The sequence below is a fragment of the Botryllus schlosseri genome, chromosome 1 (genome assembly GCF_051294905.1).
Source record: "Botryllus schlosseri isolate E-star chromosome 1, Bs_hap1, whole genome shotgun sequence".
Taxonomy (NCBI): domain Eukaryota; kingdom Metazoa; phylum Chordata; class Ascidiacea; order Stolidobranchia; family Styelidae; genus Botryllus; species Botryllus schlosseri.
Window position 1 is genome coordinate 825,587 of NC_137236.1, and position 23,824 is coordinate 849,410.

Consider the following 23,824-nt stretch of genomic DNA (forward strand, 5'->3'; position numbering starts at 1 on the left):
CATAGTTCGAAACATTTTGTTGAAAAAAACCTAGAAAGCGTGAGGGCATTGTTATGTTCGTGTATTTACGTTGGTATCGTCTGACTCTATCTTGTATAGGACTAGTAATTAGCGCCAATCATTATTTCCTCGTGTGCCTTGCGTTGCATTTATACCCTGTGTTCTGTTGCCTCGTGGTCTTTCATTTAACTGCACTCTGGATCGTCTCGCCTGCCTAAAGTTATTCTGCTGTACAATATACTGATTTCTTATTGCAACCTCGTCGCATTGAGTTATTGTTCAAACAAGATCTAGAACATAACAATTGGTGTCAGAAGTCGGATTCATAGTTATTTCTGCGACGAGTATATATCATGGAAGCAAGTATATTGAAGCTTCTCGAGAAGCAGCAGGAAATGATGGCGGAACAACGCGCACAGCATGGCGAAGCAATGGCGTAAGTGATGGCTGGGTTGGAACAGAAAAAACCAACACAAAGAAGAAATGGCACAGTTAACGCAGAGGTTGAGTCCCGGTGCGTCAACATCTGAAGCTACCGCTCCCAAGTTTGATTCATTTGTAAAATCAAAGGAGAAATGGGACCAGTATCTTCAACGATTCAACCATCACCTAGCAATTTACGGCATTTCCAATGTGGAGAAGAAAAGAGCGTGTCTACTCTCATGGGTCGGACCTGAAACCTACTCGCTTCTACGTAATTTGTTTGGTGCTGCAGATGTCAGTGCACAATCCTTCGACGCGTTGACTGAGAAGTTGTCCACACACTTCAAGGACTCAATTCATGTGCAAGCAGCCAGGTACGAATTTTACAATTGCAAAATGCAGCCGGGACAATCGTACGCCGTTTGGATCGCTACTCTACGCGGAATCTCCAAAGATTGCAACTTCATATGCTCAAGAGATGGCTGTGATCAGAGCTACGTTGATGAGCTAATGCGCGATCGCATCATTAAAGAAACGCCGCACGCGGATGTGAGACGGCATTGTCTAACACAAACCAATCCATCCCTCGACGACGTTCTCAAAGTAGCCGCAACATACGTGAGAACGCTGGAAACTGATAGGGTTATTCAGGGCGAGAGTAACGCTAAATATACTTCCATCGTCAACAAAATGACTGGAAGCTATCAGAAGGGGACAAAACCTTCAAATCCATCCAAGGCAACTTCCCGGAAAGACTGAAATCCTGCAGCCGCTGTTTCATCGATCACCAGAGAAAAGACTGTCAATATCGACATTCAGTATGTCAGAAATGTGGCCGTAAAGGTCATATCAAACCTGTCTGCATGTCTACCAAACCTAGCATCACGCAACAGGTCACATCCGTCAATTTCTGCTCAGTGCCGCTCCTCTCCTTCGACATCGATCAACTATATCGACGCGTGGGAAACCAGCTCTGGATCAACTCCAGCATCAACGGCATTCCGTTGCCGAGACAGTGGGACACTGGTGCACCCTCCGCCATGGTGGGATTGACTGGGTACAAAACTTTGGGCTCGCCGAAACTCTCAGCATACCATTGCTCTTTCGTAGCGTACGGCGACAAGCCACTGAAAGTGAAAGGTATTTGCACTGTAACCGTGCAGGTGGGTTCTGAAGTTCGAGTTGGCTTAAAATTGGTGGTTTTCGACGAACACCGTGGGCAAAACATGTTTGGTCTCGATTGGAGCGATGCTTTCTCCATGACCGCTAAGGGAACGTCTGCTTTGGATGTAATTTCCTCGCAGATGGTCAAATCGCAATCATGTAATACTATTGACATTTCTGATTCGAACGACAAATCGGTATCTTCTAAGTCCAAATTTCCCTCCGTTTCCTGCAATGTATTAGGACGATGCACCAAGACAAAGGTGACAATTCACTTGAAACCTAATGCCAAGCCCGTATTCAACAAGCCACGTCCTTTGCCTTTCGCAAGGCAAATCGCTGTTCAAACCGAATTGGATAGATTAGTCAATCAAGGTATCCTCGAACCAATCAATTACAGCACTGAAAAAAATCTGGTAGATTTACTGGGAAATCTCTGTAAAGTTTGCAACGAATTACCAGTCGCAGCCAATAACTGTGTGTAGCTTGTAATTTTACATTTTGATATGTGATATTACCTTAATTTAGCTGTAAAGTCAAGTTACCAGAATTTCTTCGCAAAATTACTGGCAGTTACTCGTTCCTGCAGTTTATCCGGCTATTGGCAAAATTGATTAGCTTGAAAATCGCTGCAGCCAATGTTATACGTGGAACTGAATGTTACTGGTATCATTTTTGGGGTGATTTGACCTGATTCAACAACGTTCGCGAGACTAGGGTCTATCATACGGAAATAGTTGGCCCTAGTACTAATTTAAGTAAAGTACATACTAGGCTAGGGTAAAAGAAACAACTGACAATAGTAGCTAATGTGGTACACCATAGCCACTACATTATATTATAAGGCTATGGCTATACGTTGTTTACCACGGATAGGACTGATAAGTTAAAATATCCGTTTAGGATGTATAATATTGTTGGGGAAACTAGAAATATCAGCACCGCATGCTCAGTTGTACATTTGTTAATGGCGGACATTGCGAATGGCGATCTGTCATAGGTTACAGTAGGTTAGGGTTACGCGTTACTGCTTTTTCTGAGTTTCGTAGTAAACAACCAACGCACAACTGTGACATCACAAGCAGCGTCTGGTTAAGTAAGTACAGTAAGTAGTGAACATCACGTGGAATATATATCAATTTATACGAGATTAGATGGAAAAGAAAGGGACTATATGTAATGATAAATGTTTCTGTATGAAAAAATACGACCTAAATCAAACATTATAACGTGGCCAGTAAATATTATTGGTGGCATGTCAGCGGATGAATACCACTCATTTTGAAATCGTTCGAGTGTCGTATCGTCGTCTGGCCATTATTGAGATTTGAGCAAAGGGTGGAGCGCCAATATGGAATCTTTTAGTCTCGCTAAACGTACCGGGATTCCAACCCGGGTGGAGCGAAGATTGTTGTGCTTGAAGAAAGTGGATCGTTCAAGATCCTAGGAATGCTGAATGGGATACGCATCGTAAAAGGTACAGTACTGCCGGGGCCTACGATATTTCGTAGGCCCCGGTACTGCATAGTATTTGTTACCGTGAATATCTACGGCTGTGCACACCACCGGGATGACTTTGATTTCATTATTGAAATATTTCATTCGCCGCATTCTCTGTTCTGTTTTGGATATTAGTCGACTTACATCGTGACCTGTGACACCACATACTTCGCCACAGAAGAGTTGAAACTGTTGGCTTGTTCATGTAATTTTCGGGTCATAGCATAGAGAAGTTTCCATCCACTGCTGGATTTGTTTGGCGCACATGCCACCTCAAATGAGGAATCTTTTGCTTCAATACATTAGATCAGTGATTCTCAACATGCGGGGCGCGAGAAATTGACTAAGTCTGTCTGAATTCTGACTAAACATCTTTTTCACAACCATTTTCAGAAGACGATTGTTAAAAAAGAAACCTATTCAAGAAAGCTCGCCAAATTCAAACTCCAGCAGTCGCCCTCAACTTCATTTGAGCAAATTTCTGGTATTCTCTGAAGATTTAGATCAATTCCAACGTGTAAGTCATTCATTACTAGGGTGGAGTGAAAATGACTTTTTTTTGTCAAATCAAGAAAGGCCTTCCTCAATCCTGACAAATGACCTAAAACTTCAATTAAAAGTGACTTCAGGGTGTTGCCCCCATTTTCCAGCCGGCAACCCCCCAATTTCTGCGCGTGGGGGAATAAAATGGCCCATCTCGGCAAGCGCTGGTCGTAGAGTCATGATATATAGCTCGAAATCTGCGGAAGCATCATGTTTCTATCTGTCTTCTGAAGAAAGTTTTCTCTATAGTGAACACAAAATGAGTTATAGCCAAAAAACTATATATACGCACATTTTTGTTGAAATTCAGCATTTATTTTGACGAATTGTGATCTGTCATTAGTTTTTTTTTTAAGTAAAGTAACACAGTGGCAATACCGAATATTGGGCCCATATTACAAATATATTCACAACACAGTCCTTTTAAAATCGGTTTAAAACATCATAATGAAACACTCACATTCAACGACTTTTATTCAAAATGCATTCTTCTGTCAAGTTTTTTCATCAGTTTACGAGACTTAATTTTTCGGCGAATGAGGCCATCTCGTCTTTGAAATCCCGAAACCAGTGCTGATGCTTCTGTTACGAGCTTTACTTGTCGTTCCACTGTTTGATTGTGGCATGGATGAAACAAAATCAGAGGCTTCTCGCGGCATTCTTCTAACTCTGCATCAGTTAAGTGCTCAATCGTTGGAGGAAGTTGTTGATAAGGTTCAATATCAACCAATTCGTGGTATGCCTTGGCTTTGGGACACATAATAAACGAATAGGACCCCAGTTCAATTGGTTGGAACTGCTATGACTTTCAATGTCCACAAGTGAATTTTATTCAGCGGCATGTTTTCGAAACGCAAGCACCTTGGTCACACCCTTATTTCGTATGTCTTCATTATTATCTACCAGCATTGCAATCATAATATTTTCGGGGTGTGCGGAATAACCGTTTCTTATCACCAAATTCGGAGCAATTTTTCAAACGTTTCGGTCAGAGAAATTCAAAACCTGTTTAATCAAGTTGAAGATGTTTCTGGGTCCATGTGTTATATGTTTGTTTCCCTTGATCTCAAACCAAGTTGGAAAATATACTTCAAGGCAAACACGAACCAGAATCTCCAGGTTTAAAGGCGGTTCATTAACTGTTACATAATACCGTAAAACTCTGCACTGCATCCTAAAGTTAGCCATCTTGAATGCGCAACCGGTGGTCCAACCTCCAAGTAAGCCAGATCATCATCAGCATTTCCTTGAATAATTGCCCAGCACATTTATAAGCATATAACTGGTCCTTATTCAAGTCACTAACAATTTCCTATGGGAGCTTTGGAAAGGTTATAAGTGGTGGCGAGAGCTTTTTGAATTGAGTAACTGGCCAACAAGATACACTTCCACGTAGTTTTTTTCAATTGGGTGTGACCAAGGTGCTGGCGATTCGAAAACATGCCGCTGAATAAAATTCACTCCTGGACATTGAGAGTCATAGCGGTTCCAACCAATTGAACTGCGGTCCTGTTCGTTTATTCTGCGTCTCAAAGTTGAACTTGGAAGCAAAGGTATACCACGAGTTGGTTGATATTGAACCTTATATCAACAACTTTCTCCGGCGATTGAGCACTTAACTGATGCAGAGTTGGAAGAATGCCGCGAGAAGCCTCTGATTTTGTTTCATCCATGCCGCAATCAAACAGTGCATTGAACATCATGTAAAGCTCGTAACAGAAGCATCAGGGTACGTTTCGGGATTTCAAAGACGAGATGGCCGAAAAATTCATTCGCCGAAAAATTAAGTCTCGTAAACTGATGAAAAAACTTGACAAAAGAATGCATTTTTATATAAGACGTTCAATGTGAATGTTTCATTATGATGTTTTCAACCGATTTTAAAAGGACTGTGTTGTGAATATATTTGTAATATGGGCCCAATATTCGGTATTGCCAGTGTGTTACATACTTTAAAAAAAAAACTAATGACAGATCACAATTCGTCAGAATAAATGCTGAATTTCCACAAAAATGTGCGTATATATAGTTTTTTGGCTATAACTCATTTTGTGTTCACAATAGAGAAAACTTTCTCCAGGAAACAGATAAAAACATGATGCTTCCGCAGATTTTGAGCTATATATCATGACTCTACGACCAGCGGTTGCCGAGATGGACCATTTTACCCCCCCCCCCCCCCCACGCGCAGAAATTGGGGGGTTGCCGGCTGGAAAATGGGGGCAACACCCTGAAGTCACTTTTAATTGAAGTTTTAGATCATTTGTCAGGATTGAGGAAGGCCTTTTTTGATTTGAAAAAAAAGTCATTTTCACTCCACCCTATTCATTACTTCATAGATTTGGCAGTAGCCTAAAGCTCAGTGCACTGGGTAGCTGTTGGTAATAGCTGGTGAACTGCACTGCTTATGACAGACTTAGATGCAATATAGGTTGCTATGCGGCGGCTATGCCCAGGAATGCGGCCTTACGCTACCTAAGTAATTGAAATGTGACCGTGATTAGCAAAAAGGTTGCCTATCTCTGTATTAGATGATGTGCTCATTTTGACGTGACGATAAGTGCAGGGGGGCGCAAACTTTTTGGCCATCGCCGAGGGTGGCGCATGTCCAAAAAGGTTGAGAATCGCTGCATTGGATAAAGTAAGTCATGAATCTCTGCTATATCATGTAAAAGGCGGAGCCGTCATCACACAATGTACCAGTACCGGTACTTCCAAAATTGTTATATTTTTGTTAGCCCATTTGTCTTAGTAGTTATTGTAATGTCATGTCTAGGTTTGGAACTTTGCTTAATATAGCGACTTACGCATGAGTACTTTTTAGTGGAACTGCAAGATACTAGTCACACAGAAGCAATGAAGACGAGAAAAAGAAACAATTGGAAGTTTATCCGGCGGTGGAAATAATTCACCTTTTTCTTGGGACCACTTGTGCTATATTTGCATTCCTCCTGAAGAAGAATTAGACCTCCAGCAGCAATACTTTTTCATCGTGAATCGAGAATGAATACACAGTTGTCCCTATGTCGTTTTTAGAGCGTTAAGAAACTTTTGCGGTATTTTGGCATCGCGTTGCTTTGGGATAGGTATGGATGTACGTGAATTTAGAAGCTGGCATGTAATCTGATTTACAAAGGACAGCATGTAGGGTGTAGGTTAGGGTTATGACTAAAAAAAATTTTTTCGCCCTGGAGCAGGAATTGATGAACATTTTGGTATAAATTAATAAAATCATAATCATTTTGTTCAAATCGAAAAAAATGTCCCGCACAAACTAACATCAAATTTTCGACACTGGTCCAAATATGGAAAAAAATTAAAATTCAAAGATATTCTTTGCTACAAATTTAATCTTCAAATATATGTCCTTTTCCACTTATTGTAAAGTCCATTCATCAATTTGACCTCCCTGTCTGTTATTATGTTAGTGCCAGGGACATCTACGACGGACATATCCGACTTCAAATGGAGTTTTGGGGCACTTTATCGCTGCAGGACATTCGACCGCATAGATAGCAGCAAATGATATTTGGTATATTCTAGAGCCCGACCGATATTGGATTTTTGGGTCGATACCGATAAAACCAATATCTCACACCTTAGCCGATAACCCCAATACATTCAGCCGATATTCAAAAGAAGTTGGATGTATACATAAGCACATTTTCAAATCTTCAGAGGGCATCTATTTGAACATCTTTATACAGCCATTGTTATACTTGAACATGAAATGAACTAGAAAGGCTGCATCTGGACACCTGTAAAGTGTAAGCTATATGAAATATATCAATATTTTCAGTCTAGCGATCAAAGATTATAGTTTTCTGGCTTCCTTCCGCCATGTTGTGACGTCACACGCAAATTGCCGTTAATTTTTCAACTCCAATGGCCGATACCGATAATTCTTTCAAAGTGTGATATCGTCTCGATATTATCGACGAACCGATAACCGGTCGGGCTCTAGTATATTCCATCTTTAGACATCTGGTTAGAATACCAGTCTTCCTGACACGCATTTGCGATAAATAAGTATCTCCGGAGTTATTCTCTATCTGCGGAAGTGGAAGAACGCAACGCAACCCTTGAGCACCCTCTCGCATTGCGTAGAGATGGAATTTTATGCCATTTGATCAGTAGTAATCTATACTATTTTCTTTGAAAGAACGGCATGTTCTGCACATGCCATAGATAAACTTAAAATCATCCTTACATCCTTGGTTTTCTAATGTTTTCATCTGAAATTCGTGCTTGGTGGATTGCACCTAGTTTTCGTAGTGTTTTTTCACATCATCTCCAAATTTGTAGCTGAGAGTTGGATTTCTTGAAGATGTTGGATCGTAGAACTCTAATATATGCTTTAAGAATCGATAATATGATGTTGGCAAGGGATATGAAAACCCATGCTCATCATTGCATTTCGCTGTTTCGAAACAACGCCATTCTGCCGTCCAGTATCAACAGATGCTACGGTGTCACATAGGATATATGAGATTTTCAAATTTTCCTGTACATCATATTCTTCTAAGCTGTTTTCTAGACCGCTGAAAATACCTAGAGTTTTTCTACTTTCGCCTTTTCGAACACCCAGTTTGATTTGTGCCAGACAAATTGAAATTATATGATATATACAATCTACATCTAAAATCGGAATTAATAATTATTTAATATTGACTGTAAGCGAGAACACGATAGGAATAATTCAATCTGGGCGGTCAAAATGTACCAAAATACTATTTTAAATCTTCGCAATTGGAATTGGGTCAGTTAAATTCAAATCAGTCGATAAATAAAGTATATAGTCTGTATCTACAAAAGAAAGCCTATCCTCCATACAGTCAAAACTGGAAAATTTTTGTGCGGGAGGTTTTTGTTCAAACAGTCTTAACTTTTGTGAGTTTTGAAATCAGGACACAAAAGCTCATCATTTGTGACTACAGGACACACAAAATTTTGAATTTTTTTTCTAGTCATAACCCTAGTGTAGGTACTAGGTAGGCGGTAAAATTACAGTCTCGGTCGTAAATGTACAGGAGAGAGTGTAGATTGAATATATCAGAGGTGACTGTAACATTGCAGTCTGGCGTGTAAAGCTAGATTACCGGACGGGTGTAAGTTGGATTAACATTGAGTGACGATAATGCTACATTACTGCCAAGTGGCTGGCCACCCTGCTTCCAGACATTTCGCGGTAAATCGAGGTAAATGTTTTTTTGTGTGAGTGATTGGGCAGCACCAATTGTTGCCGTCACTAAATCAAATGGATCAGTACGCATTTGTGGTGACTTCAAAGCATTGAATCAACAAGTTCAGATAGATCAACATCCCCTGCCCTCCTTAGATGAAATTCTTCACAAGTTACAGGGTGGTTGTATTTTCACGAAAATTGATCTTGCCGATGCTTATTTTCAGCTAGAATTAGATGATGATGCGAAGAATTTGTGTGTCATCAACACTCAATTCGGTCTATTCCGTTATCGACGCATGTGTTTCGGAGTCGCATCAGTCCCGCAAATTTTCAACGCTGTGTTGATGCCATGATCGCCGGCTTACCCGGTGTTGCTAGTTTTATCGATGACATAATCGTTACTGGCATTGATGAACGCGATCATTTTCGCAACTTATCGCTACTCTTTGAGCGCCTCACCGAGTACGGTTTCACCGTCAACTTCGCGAAATGTCAATTTTTCAAAAGTAGTATCGAGTACCCAGAGGTGGTCAGTAACGAAGTACTTCTACTTTTTCGAAGTACTCAAGTAGTTTTCCTCTACTTCTGGTACTTACTTAAGTAGATCAAATTTTCGCTACTTCTACTTCTACTTCTTAATATTTTGTGATCTACTTACTTACTTTTCGCTATTTTCAGTTTGTCAAGTAGAAGTAGTTCAATCTTCCAATCAGGAAGACAGCCCGAGGAATTTGGAGCTGTTTTCACGTAGTATGAACATTCAATTTTCATAAAAGTTTAGTAAAGCACAGAATTTCGTCGCGCTTCGCACGCAGTGGATACGGAGTGACCAGTATGATTTCACGAAAGTATCGGTGAATACAATTTAGGTGGAAGGTAGGCGTGGTTCCGTTCACACCACATTGTCGCCCGTCACCCATATGAAATAATTCATCACAGTATATATGGCTCATCATAACGTTTGAAACTGATGTTTCGCAATCTAGCATTTTCTTGTCATATCGTATAATCTAGCATATATGTCCATGGCGTGTCCTAATCTGGAAGAGTGTACTTTGACTTTTTCTTAGTTTTAGAGCTGTTTTAGCATACCACCTTTGAAACTTTCTGGACTAAAAACATGACATACATATTCTTTTTTTAGAAGTAGTATTGATATTTCACTTTCAATTCCCAGTATCATATAGGCCTATTTGAGATATAATTAATATCACTTCTTTTGTCCGAATAACATACATGTTGGAGTATAAAAGCAAGTGCAGTAATGCCTTTAATTTATGGAAATAAAGCTACACAATATGGCATTTTTATGGTCCACCATATTTTTCATTAACGTTTACTAATCGCGCAAAGTATTTACACCGTATCCTATACAACTTCTCCATATTGCTCTTCGACTAAACTACGGGTCTTATAATATGGGGGATGGTGCCATACCCTGCTATTTTCCAAAACGTGTTGTTTGAGAAAACAGAGGATTATTATCGCATTTCCTTATCAATACTATCATTTTCATCCCATGATGTGGACGAATGCTTATGCTATCGAAAATTGGATACCTGTTGGTATGCATCAATATGAATCAAGCTCGTCACCTATCACATAGCTCAATTTGCAGCTTTTTATAATCCATCCAATCAGGATCGTTTTCACAACTACTTACTTACTTGAGTACTTTTAGAGTCAGTCAATTCTACTTTTACTTCAAGTAGTTTTAGGTTGCTCATGAAAGAAGTACTTCTACTTGTACTTGAGTAGATTTTTTCGTCGCTACTTCTACTTCTACTTGAGTAGCTTTCTTGACTACTTTGACCACCTCTGCGAGTACCTGGGTCATATAATCGACAAGGACGGCAAACGCACATCTAACAAATCCGTTGAAGCAATCAAACAGTTGCCCAAACCTTAGGATGTTCGCCAGCTACAGGCATTCCTGGGCAAACTCAATTATTATCGCGCGTTTATTCCTAATTTCACGAATAAAGCCGCTGCCTTGTACCGTCTTCTTCAAAAAGACGCGGAATTCATTTGGAATACGGACTGTGACGCAGCTTTTCGCATTCTCAAAAACGACATAGTCGACGCTACGCAGTTAGCTCATTATGATGTAAACAAGCAGCTCATTTTGTCAACTGATGCTTCTCAATTCGGAATCGGCGCTGTCCTCTCAATCGAGCACAATGGCGAAGAGAGACCGATCGCGCACGCATCGAAAACGCTTTCCGATTCGCAAAAAGCCTACTATCAAATCGAGAAGGAAGCTCTGTCAATCATTTACGGAGTCACTAGATTTCGTCAATTCTTGTATGGTAGAAAATTTACGCTCGTAACGGAGTACAAACAGCTTCTAGCTATTTTCTCGCCGCACAAGAAAATTCCAGTGATTACAGCGCAACGCTTACAGCGATGGGCACTAACGCTTATGGCTTACCAATACGATATTCGCGGAGATCGTTCACGCTATTAATATGGCATTCGATGCTTACCGTTAACTCGCAATGAAATTCGCGACGCGACGCTGAAGGAAAAAACCATGAAACTAGTTAAATTATCTGTCACTCATGGTAATTGGAATCCAAAGGTGCACATTAGGGTTATGACTAGAAAAAAAATTTCAAAATTTTATGTGGCCTGTAGTCACAAATGATGAGCTTTTGTGTCCTGATTTCAAAACTCTCAAAAGTTAAGACTGTTTGAACAAAAACCTACCGCACAAAAAATTTCCAGTTTTCACTGTATGGAGGATAGGCTTTCTTTTGTAGATACAGACTATATCATTTATTTATCTACTGATTATTAATTCCGATTTTAGATGTAGACTGTATATATCGTATAATTTCAATTTGTCTGGCAAAAATCAAACTGGGTGTTCGAAAAAGCGAAAGTAGAACAACTCTAGGTATTTTCAGCGGTCTAGAAAACCGCTTAGAAGAATATGATGTACAGGAAAATTTGAAAAACTCATATATCATATGTGACACCGTAGCATCTGTTGATACTGGACGGCAGAATGGCGTTGTTTCGAAACTGCGAAATGCAATGATGAGCATGGGTTTTCATATCCCTTGCCAACATCATATTATCGATTCTTAAAGCATATATTAGAGTTCTTCGATCCAACGTCTTGAAGAAATCAAACTCTCAGCTACAAATTTGGAGATGATGTGGTAAAACACTACGGAAACTAGGTGCAATCCACCAAGCACGAATTTCAGATGAAAATATTAGAAAACCAAGGATGTAAGGATGATTTTAAGTTTATCTATGGCATGTGCAGAACATGCCGTTCTTTCAAATAAAATAGTATAGATTACCACTGATCAAATGGCATAAACTTCCATCTCTACGCAATGCGAGAGGGTGCTCAAGAGTTGCGTTGCGTACTTCCACTTCCCCAGATAGAGAATAACTCTGGATATGCTTATTTATCGCGAATGCGTGTCAGGAAGACTGGTATTCTAACCAGATGTCTAAAGATGGAATATACTATAGAGCCCGACCGATTATCGGTTCGTCGATAATATCGAGACGATATCACACTTTGAAAGAATTATCGGTATTCGGCCATTGGATTAAATTAACGGCAGTTTGCGTGTGACGTCACAACATGGCGGAAAGAAGCCAGAAAACTATAATCTTTGATCGCTAGACTGAGAATATTGATATATTTCATATAGCTTACACTTTACAGGTGTCCAGATGCAGCCTTTCTAGTGCATTTCATGTTCAAGTGTAACAATAGCTGTAAAGATGTTCAATTCAAATAAATGCCCTCTGAAGATTTGCTTATGTATACATCCAACTTCTTTTGAATATCGGCTGAATGTATTGGGGTTATCGGCTAAGGTGTGAGATATTGGTTTTATCGGTATCGACCCAAAAATCCAATATCGGTCGGGCTCTAGAATATATCAAAGATTATTTGCTGCTATCTTTGCGGTCGAATGTCCTGCAGCGATAAAGTGCCCCAAAACCCCATTGAAAGTCGGATATGTCCGTCGTAGATGTCCCTGGCTTTAACATAATAACAGAAAGGGAAGTCAAATTGATGAATGAACTTTACAATAAGTGTAAAAGGACATATATTTGAAGATCAAATTTGTAGCAAAGAATATCTTTGAATTTTAAATTTTTTCCATATTTAGGCCAGTGTCGAAAATTGATCTTAGTTTGTGCGGGACATTTTTTTCGATTTGAACAAAATGATTATAATTTTTCTTAATTTATACCAAAACGTTCATCAATTCCTGCTACAGGCAATTTTTTTTTTTTAGTCATAACCCTACTGCACATTGATGATTTTTCTTGGTTTTCGACTCGCAAACACTCGCTTTCTCTGCACGAAGGCATAGTCATGCTCAATATTGATTGTTTTCAGCACGTAGTAATACCGCAGTCACTTCGCTCGCGAGTCTTATCATTGTTGCACGAATGACATTGGGGTATCGCAAAAATGAAGCAGATGGCGCGACGTTACATCGCATGGCCTTCCATTAATCGCGACATTGAAAATCTCGTTAAGAGTTGCGACGCTTGCCGTAAGGTAATGAAAGCGCCTGATCGTCATTATCGCGAATGGCCTAAAACTTCTGAAAGCTTTGATGAACGAATTCACTTGGATTTCGCAGGTCCAATAAACAATAAAATGTTTCTTGTCATCGTCGATGCGCATTCGAAATATCCTTTCGTTAAAGTAATGAATGTCGGTTCTACCACAACCTTGTGTGTGGTCAACGCTTTGAGGGAAGTCTTCTCTATTGAAGGCTTGCCCGTAACAATTGTCACGGATGGCGGACCGCAATTCACGTCGAATGAATTCGATACGTTTTGCTCTAATTTGGCAATCAGCCATATCGTATCACCGTCTTTTCACCCTGCCTCGAACGGGGAAGCGGAGCGTTTCGTTCAGACTTTAAAAGCTGGATTGATAAAAAATTGCGACGGGGGAAAAGATCTCAACTTCGCGCTCCAAACACTTCTCGCTACATACCGATCTGCACCGCACCCGGGCATAGACTGGAAAACGCCTGCCGAGATTTTACATGGTCGACAGCCGCGTAATTTGTTAGTTTGTGCTCACCCTTCGACAAATCGAAACCCGTTACGCCTGGACAATCAGTCACTCATTTCGAGATTGGTTCCTCGGTTTACGCTCGCAGTTACCGAAGCGGACCAAAGTGGGTTCCTGGCGTGGTGACGGAAATACTGGGGCGTGTTGTTTACATCGTAAAAACAGATCATGGGTATTGGAGAAGGCACAAAAACCAACTCCAACCACGCTTGATTTCTGCTGGCAATGATACATCCACACAGGAAGTTGCTCAGCCTCAATAGTCCCAAGCGGAGCAATCATTGGCCAGGAATAGGGCACAACGTCATGCAGCTAGTCCTGCTCGTACGTCGGGTAGACGTTACCCCGTTAGAAATAGAAAACAAACAGATTTCTATCGGCCAACGTGAATCTCCTTGTACCCTTTAACTTACATGGGAGGACTGTTATGCTCGTGTATTTACGTTGGTATCGTTTGACTCTATCTTGTATAGGACTAGTAATTAGCGCCAATCATTATTTCCTCGTGTGCCTTGCGTTGCATTTATACCCTGTGTTCTGTTGTCTCGTGGTCTTTCATTTAACTGCACTCTGGATCGTGTCGCCTACCTAAAGTTATTCTGCTGTACAATATACTGATTTCTTATTGCAACCTCGTCGCATTGAGTTATTGTTCAAACGTGATCTAGAACAGTGGTTCCCAACCTTTTTCGGTGGCAGGGCCAAATTTAGAATTTCAGAGTACGGCCGGGGCCGCACGAATACCAAGGCAATGAAAGGAACCCAAAATAGTCACCAAAATATGAAAATTGGCATTGTTCCAATCATTCGCTTGACGCCATTGGCCATTGTGTTGCCGCGCTCCCGTTGTTCAGAACAATCAACCTTTGCTGGCTATTTCGCAGTAGTTTTATTGCCCGGGCGAGATGTCAATTCGTATTTTTGGAATCAGTGCGACACTTGCTTTCGATAAACACCGACATATCAAATTATTCAGACCCTAGGGTCGCGAGCTATAGGACTACAAGTTATGCTGCTTTTTGCCGGCTAAGCAGTACGCATCTCGGCGTATTCAATCGTGAGTCACTTGTTGCACATCTATCTGTAAATTAGTTATCAATACCAAGGGCCGTAACAGCACTTCGTCAGCCCCCCCCCAAAAAAAAACGTTTCTCTTGGGGGCCCCCATAGGGTGATAAACAGAACTTCGAAGCCCCTAAACCTCCTCAGGCTAGATGGCTGTTTACCACCTTTTCTCATCTAAATCGGGTGTCCGTTTTAGGCAGCTTCTCTCGACTAATCACGCGAAGCGCGAAAAATTTATAAAATTAACCCTTACGAGGTGGGCGTATCATATTTGATATGGCATGTCTCCGACATCGATTTCTCCATGTTGACACGCCCTAGACATCGGGTTATACGTTTTTTGAAAAGCTGAGACTTTTCCGATGTATTTGGTACCTTACTCAAAAATTTTGGTTTGTAAAAATAAACAAAAAATTAAAAATAAAATAAAATATGGTTATCACCTACAACTTCCGGGTATTTTCCGAGTGGGAAATATTGTCGGAAAATCTGCCAGAACATCAGAAGTCAACATGTACGGTTTTCTGTGTAAACTTTCACCGTTTCAAACATCAAAACGTTTTCTGGAAAGTTTTCTGAGGGGGATTTGTAAATTTTGGTCACACTTCAGTGATTTTCAAGATCTAGGTCAAGTTCAAGTGCAAATGCAGTCGGCATATGAGTCATACTATGCCTGCAAATGGTTGGATATGACAAAAGAAAGCATATCGCGTTGTTTTATGCCATAAACCGGACTGTAGGGGCCGATTGAGTCTTGATCATGAACTTGACCTTGATGACCACTCACTGACCACGCCCATTTGTAAATTTTATATGTATTTTCCATTTTTCGATATCTGACGAACCGCGCGGTTTACAACCATGGTTGACGGCTTGTTTGAAACCAGGCAACAGTGGCTACGCACTGAAGCATCACATTCCTCTCTCTGACGCCATCCTGAGGGTGAGCCTTGAAAATTGAGAGAGAGAGAGAGATTTTTTTGGGGAAAAGCTTGTTTATTTAAACTTATTACAAAACCTCAGACATGTCATGGGGTGTCGATCAAGGGTGGAATCGGTAGAGGGCTATACTCCGCCCACTTGTAAACCGGAACGGCCCAGATTCAAGACCTGGTGGGGTCACGGTGAGAATTTGAAAATTGAAGGTCAATTCTGCAAAATATGGCCCCACCTCGTAAGGGTTAATGATTGAATCGGTCATATAGTCAGGAATTGCATATATATTGGTATCAATTTTTATCCTCTCTCTGCTCACGTAATCAGATTGACCGGTTGAGCCGAGTGAGTTGTGTTTGAGAAGGTAGGAAGACTCAATAATAATTAAACATCTTCGGGCGTACACCTGTTGGCAGGAACGAAACAGCACTTCGTCAGGCCCCCCAAAACAGTTAGGTCTTGAGCTCCCATAGGGTGATAAACCGACCCGCCGTGCCGTTGTTCGCTTCTCTCACGAAATCAGGATCCCCATTTAGTGAGCCAGCGTGGAGCACGAAAATTTTCGATAATTCAAAATAAAATAGGTCAATAAGATCGGCAATTGCATATATATTGCTATCAATTACTTGTCCTCTCTGCTCACGTAATCGGATTTACCGATAGAGCTGAGTGAGGTGTTTTGGAAACTGTAGGGCCCGTAAATAATAATTAAACATATTCGGACGGCGAACACGTTGGTACGACTTCGTTACATAATGTTATTTTTTATTTCGTGATCTCCAGTCTGCTATATCAAGAAATATAGAATCGCCCAAACATACTAAACTAAAAGATGCACACGATTTCAAATTGGTAGTTCTTCACTGGCATATAATTTTTCGCTGCGGGATGGTAGCCTATTTGTCTCGTGACGTTCAGATTGCCAACACAGGAACATTCGGCGCCAGTCATTTAGGCGCCTATGGTCAATTATACCTATATGTATTTTGAATATACATAACGAAGTTTTCGTTCAGCGTAAGGGTTTTCTCGCTGCCGATCGTTCTTGGAGTCGCATGTTACATGACTTAAAACTTTATATGTCCTCGTTCGTCGTGGTGCGGTAATGGCCAACGGCGATATGCCTACTTCTATAAATCTTGGCGTATTTTATCTTTGTCGAAGAGTACCGAATAATTAAGGTACTTGGAAACTTGAAATCGCGCGCCGCGCGAAAAATCTTTGTAAAAGTTGCATAAAATTTCAAAAAAATACTCTATAATTTATGCTAATTCAATAAATAATTTTAGGCCCTCTTCGAGCTCGCTCCCCCCAATTGGAGGGCTTGGGATGCGGCAGTTACGGTCCTGTCAATACCTCTATCTATAGGTACTGCCCGTACAACTGGAAAGTTAGGGCACATTGCATTGAAACAGCAGTGACGTAACCTTAGCAGTCTACTCACAACGTTACTGCAACCCTAATTGAAAACTCCTGACTCCAAGCCAAGCAAGAGTATTTTACAAATATAATTTTTTTTTCATAAATCGATTTCTCAATATTTTTGTGGGGGCCGCAAGAAGGCTAGCTGAGGGCCGCATGCGGCCCGCAGGGCCGCGGTTGGGAATCATGGATCTAGAACATAACAGAAAAGGCAATCTAAAAGTATGTGCAATTCGTTTTACATGAATTATATTATAATATGTATTAAACATCGTCCCGTAGCCCAACCAAAAACTCCGGGATTTGACATGTTTTGTGGAATGTTAATTTGCTCTGAATAGGCTACTCATTAAGGATATGTCCAACTACCACATAATCTACTGCGAAGCCATTTTCCTTCGGCGCCCTGCATATCGCCCCCCCCCCCAAGCCCTGAGCCCAGCGCTCCTTAAGCGTTTCCGCCCTCTTCAAAATCACCAGCGCCCCTTGGCGCCAAAACACTTTGGTAACCACCGTATATATATATATATATATATATATATATATAACCAATACATATTGATAATATCAATCACACGAATAGCAGTAACCAAGGATATTCTTACCCGTAGCTACGGCTGACGACGATGAAGGCACATCACTGATACCAGAATCTTCACATCGACGCCTTTTCGCCATTATAGGCCAACTATCACTAAATATTAAATAGCTCCTGTATGAAACAATTACCTAAAATGCAAGAACAGTAGTTACGCTTTTACAAGAACTTCATATGCATAAAATGTGGAGACTCAAGTCGGCAACTGCAAACGGACACAAATTTACCAGTCCCGTTATCCATGTGAAATTCGAACACCGTTCAGGAACAGCAAACAATTTTTTATATGTTCATGTCATTTACATGGAGTCCAACTCCAACCTAGCAATCAGTAACCGTCAACAACTAAGCTTCTTGTTCAGGATTAATATTCCAGTAAAATTTATTAATCCCGCTCTACAACCCATGCCAAAACTAATAAAATACTGGAACTGAACTTCAAAACCTATTATTCTTAGTGAACAGTTCTAGATCTGAAACTGTTTCAATTTGAACGGGTATGGGATCCATGACTCGCAACATGTCATTCGATCCTCTTTTGACTCTAAATAGCACTTTAACAGCTTTATCTGCACTCCCGTCGCTTCGTCTGAATACTAATTACTGATCTAGATTGGTATCGTCTATATACCAGTAGTTCCCAACCTTTTTCGACTCATCGCCCCATTTTGAAGCTCTATACCGATCATCGCACCCCAAATATTGGGAACCGAAAAATGGGTAGACAAACTGGGATCACCGGCGAGTTGACTAATAACAAAAAGGTCAACTTTTCAGTTCGACCTCTAAATTAAACTTTTACAGCAAAATTCTCGTGAGAGTCATTTCTCCAGCTTGACTCCAATCAAGACCGTATGAGCACTTCGTCAGCCCCCCAAACGTTGGTCTTGGGCCCCATATTGTTATAAACCAACCCCCAGAACCCCTTCAGCCAGTAGGCTTATTATCGCTACATATCAGCTATACCCTATTTCATGTACTGTTTGGTGAGTCACCGTATTTCGCCTAAAAGCGCGAAGCGCGACAAATTTATATAATTCATGGTTTGAATCGGTCAATATGGTCGGGACTTGCATATATATTGCTATCAATTTTTTATCCTCTCTCTGCTAACGTAATCAGATTTACCGGTAGAGCTGAGTGTGGTGTGTTGGAAAAGGTAGGACCCCTAAAACGTACCAGACTAAAGGACGCACATGATTTCAAATTGGTATTTCTTAACTGGCAAATAATTTTTCTCTGCGGGATGGCATTTGTCCGGTAGGGTTCAGATCGCCAGGACAGGAATATTCGACGCCAGTCATTGAGGCGCCTATGGACAATTAAACATATATGTATATATATCGCAGTTTTCGGTCAGCATAAGGGCATTCTTTTTCGGTAAATAAGGTCTTCTCGCTGCTGATTGTTCTGGCATACTTCTCGGAGTCGCATGTTACATGACCTATAATTTCATATGTCTTGGTGCGTTATGGCGCAGTAATGGCTGACGCCGAAGTATCCATTGCCATAAATCATGCGGATTTTTGTTGGGGGAAGCGTACCCCAAAATCAAGATATATGACAATATTAAATCGCGGTCCTGGCTCCATATAGCCGTTTTAACGTGCCATTGCCCCCCTATCGCCCCTTTCATTGTTTTCGCCCCCTATCTCCCCTTCGTCCGTTTTCGCCCCCCTAGCGCCCCTTCGTTATTTTCGCCCCCTAGACCGCCAAATCGCCCTCTGGGGGCGATATCACCCACGTTGGGAACCACTGGTCATTACAAACTAAAGAGTCATTCGTCAGATCGGTAAAAGCTTAATAAAAAGAGATCATATATTATATTTTGAATCTCACAATGGCCAACAGTGTTGAGCTGATGATAAATTGTTGGTATGCTGCATACACACAATAATTGCATAATTGCAAGGTGCGCGTGGAAAACCTTGCGTATACTATAGGCCTACACATGTAGCCTTCTGCACCTATGAGTCTTGACCCATTCTTTAAGAATCCCTGTGGTAGCGGTACCTGTATAGGTAGCCTACATAACACAACGACAAGAAGCTGTGCGGTTAACAAGTTCAATGGTTGTCCGTGTCCCCGAGACACTGTGCTATCCTTCAATTTGTCCATAGACCTAGTAAGAGGTAAAGCTGATCGATTGTCCATACGCGCACAGCACACTCGTGGAATATTAGAGGTAACATTGATCATGAGTATCATTGATGCTCTCGGGAGTGGTCTCTGGATGCGAAAAACTAAGTCCGGTTTATGCACAATGCGCAACGCATATGGCTGGCAATAATAAACCCAATTTCAGCATCATCTCCCCAGAAAATAAAACAGCGGCAAAAGAAAATCCACAGAATCAGGGCAGTGAACATAAAATAAAAAATCAAGTTGATTTAAATACGCCAGATTTGAACCAGAAACCTTCCTCTGAATCGGTTTTAGTGTGACTTCGCAGATATTAGTTTATTTTCCTTGGGCTGAAATCTAGGGTCAGTATGCTCATAGTACGCCGAACCAGTTACAAAAATGTTAATACAGGGGTGGGCAAACTCCGGGCCGCATTCGGAAAAATCGCGTATGTGTTAAGTAGAATCGCTTTCTGCATGTGCAAAAGTCTTCATAAGTATAAGATTGGCGGGAGCGTATTTGAAGCTAACATGGTTACAACGCTGTCAGCATCCTGTGTCCTGGAGTTGAACCAAAAGTAGAAGCAGCAAATCTAATAACAAATAACTGCTCACAGATTCTAATCTCTGTCCTGTTCTAAGAATCGGGACAACTGACTAGCCTATCATCCCTAATTTTGAAAATTGACCAGCTTATGAAATCAACTGCGCATAATTTATCATGAAATCAATGGTTGGTTGGTTTTAAATAAACATACCCTTCGACTTGGACTTAGTCCCAAGGAGAGCCAAATATGATCCGTGATACAGCGGTTTACTGATTCTCACTAATGTAAATAAGATACTTCGGGAAGTATTTCTGGAAATATATATCAGACCACATTTGCCAAGGAAAATGCATGGTAGTAGTGGAAGTATATGAGTAACATAAACACTTTAGTATGGTAAGAATTGTCGGTAAAAGAACTGGAAATAGCCTATATATCAGACCACATTTGCCAAGGAAAATGTTTGGTAGTAGTGGAAGTATATGAGTAACATAAACACTTTAGTATGGTAAGAATTGTCGGTAAAAAAACTGCTTGGATAACCCAAAAAAGTCGAAATACTTCATTGCTGGCCTTATTTGGTCAGACCTGATATCTGCGTACTATTGATATTCTGGCATGCTTCGGTGATGATATGTGCCTATAAGAAAGAGCCCAAGAATAATTCAGAGCTCCTATCTGCTCAATCTTGGGGGCCGGGTATTCTTCGGAACTGATTTTGCGCGGTGAAAGCTGTTATATAGGGTCCATTCGGGGACAGACGTGCATCCGAGTGGACATATGTGCACGAAAAACAGTGCCTGCGATGCCTCAGACCATGCGTTAGATTGGCGCACCAATTGTATCCGGACATCGACCGGAGCTGATATGTGCACTTCTTCTAAATAGCCCTGACATGACACGCACTCGACATCGTCATACTGAATGGACTCAGCTCAGACATACTTTGAACGTGATATCTCCGCGCTATCCCCCTTGCAAACTATGCGCGATCCGAGATAACCTTTAAATGACATCTATACTAGCGGTGGGACCCCGGGATCCCGGGATTTGAAGCAATCCCGATCCCGTGATCAATCCTGATGAAATCCCGGGATTTGTAAACAGCATCTACCAAGGCTTACGTAGCGCCATATCTGTTATTTGGGTAATAAAGCAGTGTCGCAAACTCGGCTGGTCTCAAAAAAACGGTGGTCTCAAACATGCGACCCGCGAGAACATTTTCTGCAGCCTGCGTCATAGCGTCAGCAATTTGAAATTTCAAGTATTCGCAAATATTTAACTGCAAATTTCTTATTTCGGATATGACAACTTGAAATTCACTCTAAAGCCACCCCAAACACCCGAATCGCTCTCCCGTGTCATATGTCCGATAGCTGCGAACTTTTGGCGCAACAGTTTATACGTTGATATGATGCAATTGTCGTCTCGTATTGTGTCTAACAATGTTGCGATCAAGTCACTACCTTCGAGTCACGAGTCATTTCGAGTCATTGCGCATTTCGACTCGAGTCAAGTCAAGTCAATCGATTTTCAAAGGTGACTCGAGTCAAGTCAACTCACTCGATTTTTGGAGGTGACTCGAGTCAAGTCGAGTCAAGTTAAGCCAAGTCAAGTCACGAGTCAAGTCACAATTCAAGTTAAGTTGCCTTTTCGAAGTATGAAGCATGATAACGTTATTTCATTTTGCTAGCTGTCTGAAATACAGATAGAGTGGTCATTGATATTTAACCGATGAACGAATATAGAGTTATATATACACGCAAGAAGGCGCTGTATCGCTAATTATAAACCTCAGTTTATAGTTACCAGCCAAGATAGTGAATAGATACCAATTGATAAGATGCAATACATTACGCATTTACAAATCTATATGATACAATTTGATCCTGCGCCAATGGTTGAGGACTATATAAACTATATTCGAATTCAGTTTCAATAAAACAATAGGTGTGGTTAAGGTAAAAACAGAGAACATAGTTTACTTTACTATATTAGTTAATGACAACGTAAGCTGATGTAAGCTTCGATCACTTCGTTTGCGGTCAATTTATTTGTGAGAGAACAATGGATGCTCAGTATAACGCACGATCATTAAATGACTGGTCGCTCTCACGGGTTACACCAACGTTTGGTGAACAATCCGAATATATGTAAGATACCGCGATTACTTGATGACTTGAAATTGACTCGTGCATTTTGCTCCGAGTCGCGATTCAATCCACATTTGTGATAGGCCGAGTAAGGTCAAGTCAAGTCATTTTAGCAAAGTGACTCGAGTCAAGTCAAGTCATACAAAACAGGTGATTCGAATCGGACTCGAGTCAAGTTATAACTCGAGTCATCCCAACACTGGTGTCTAACTGTCTATAACTCATTATTTCGACAACTTATGCAAAGCACAAAAATATTTTTTAATAAAATATTTAAAAATATAACTTTTTCGTGGAAAACGGGGATATTACAATAGTGAATCACATTTTCACAATGTGTATGGACTGCCAGTATGTGCAAGTTCCGTCAAATAAGGCCTATACTTGGAATTACATATTGTACCTCTATTTTATGCTGTGGCCCGCTGCGTCATCAGAAACTACGGAATTGGCCCGCGAGCAAGTTTGGTTTTGAGACCCATGGTCAAGACGATGATACTCTTGCTGCTCTTAAGTTTTGGGTCAATAATGCAAGGAATAAATGTTGTTTGGGTAGCTTGTATGTGTATTTCAATACTTTTCCAATCCCTGGAAATCTCGGGATTGAGAAGCGTGAATCCCGGGAAAATCCCGATCCCGGGATTTCAAATTTGATCCCGAAGTCTCAACCCTAATCTATACGCGCTGTGACTAATATTACTTCAGATTTTTTTCTAGATTGCAATTACAATTACTTGAAAATGCTGTAATCGTCGAAATAGCTTACAATTATAAATCACCGTTACCCCATGTCTGCTCCAAATGCATTTTTCGCCAGCGAAAAGCTTCAACATGACCAAACTTATCAACAAAGGATTATTTCAACAACTAATCTATTCAGCAAATTCGAAGTACTGCAACAGCAGCGAAATGTGAATCTGTTGAACGACACCATCAATCAACTTGGGATGAAAGTTGAAACAATAAATGGATTGGTTAATTCCATATAGTGCGTCACTTCGTGACTCCAGATCATTGATGCGTCATCCCCTACCCACATGATTTGGTTTATCGCTTAGTATTGCTGGCAGTATGACGTGCTAAAATTCCATGC

The 23,824-nt window shown here is 40.8% G+C and overlaps 2 long non-coding RNA genes across 2 annotated transcripts in view; one reads left to right on the plus strand and one right to left on the minus strand.

Annotated features, from left to right (window-relative positions):
• The window catches only part of LOC145448396 (uncharacterized), a 445,163-nt gene that overhangs the window by 145,614 nt on the left and 275,725 nt on the right, over positions 1-23,824 (minus strand). The gene's annotated exons all lie outside the window — the stretch shown is intronic.
• Positions 5,963-10,455, plus strand: LOC145439639 (uncharacterized). Its single transcript, XR_013915303.1, has 2 exons — positions 5,963-6,785; positions 8,615-10,455. It is a non-coding gene; the product is annotated as an uncharacterized LOC145439639 (long non-coding RNA).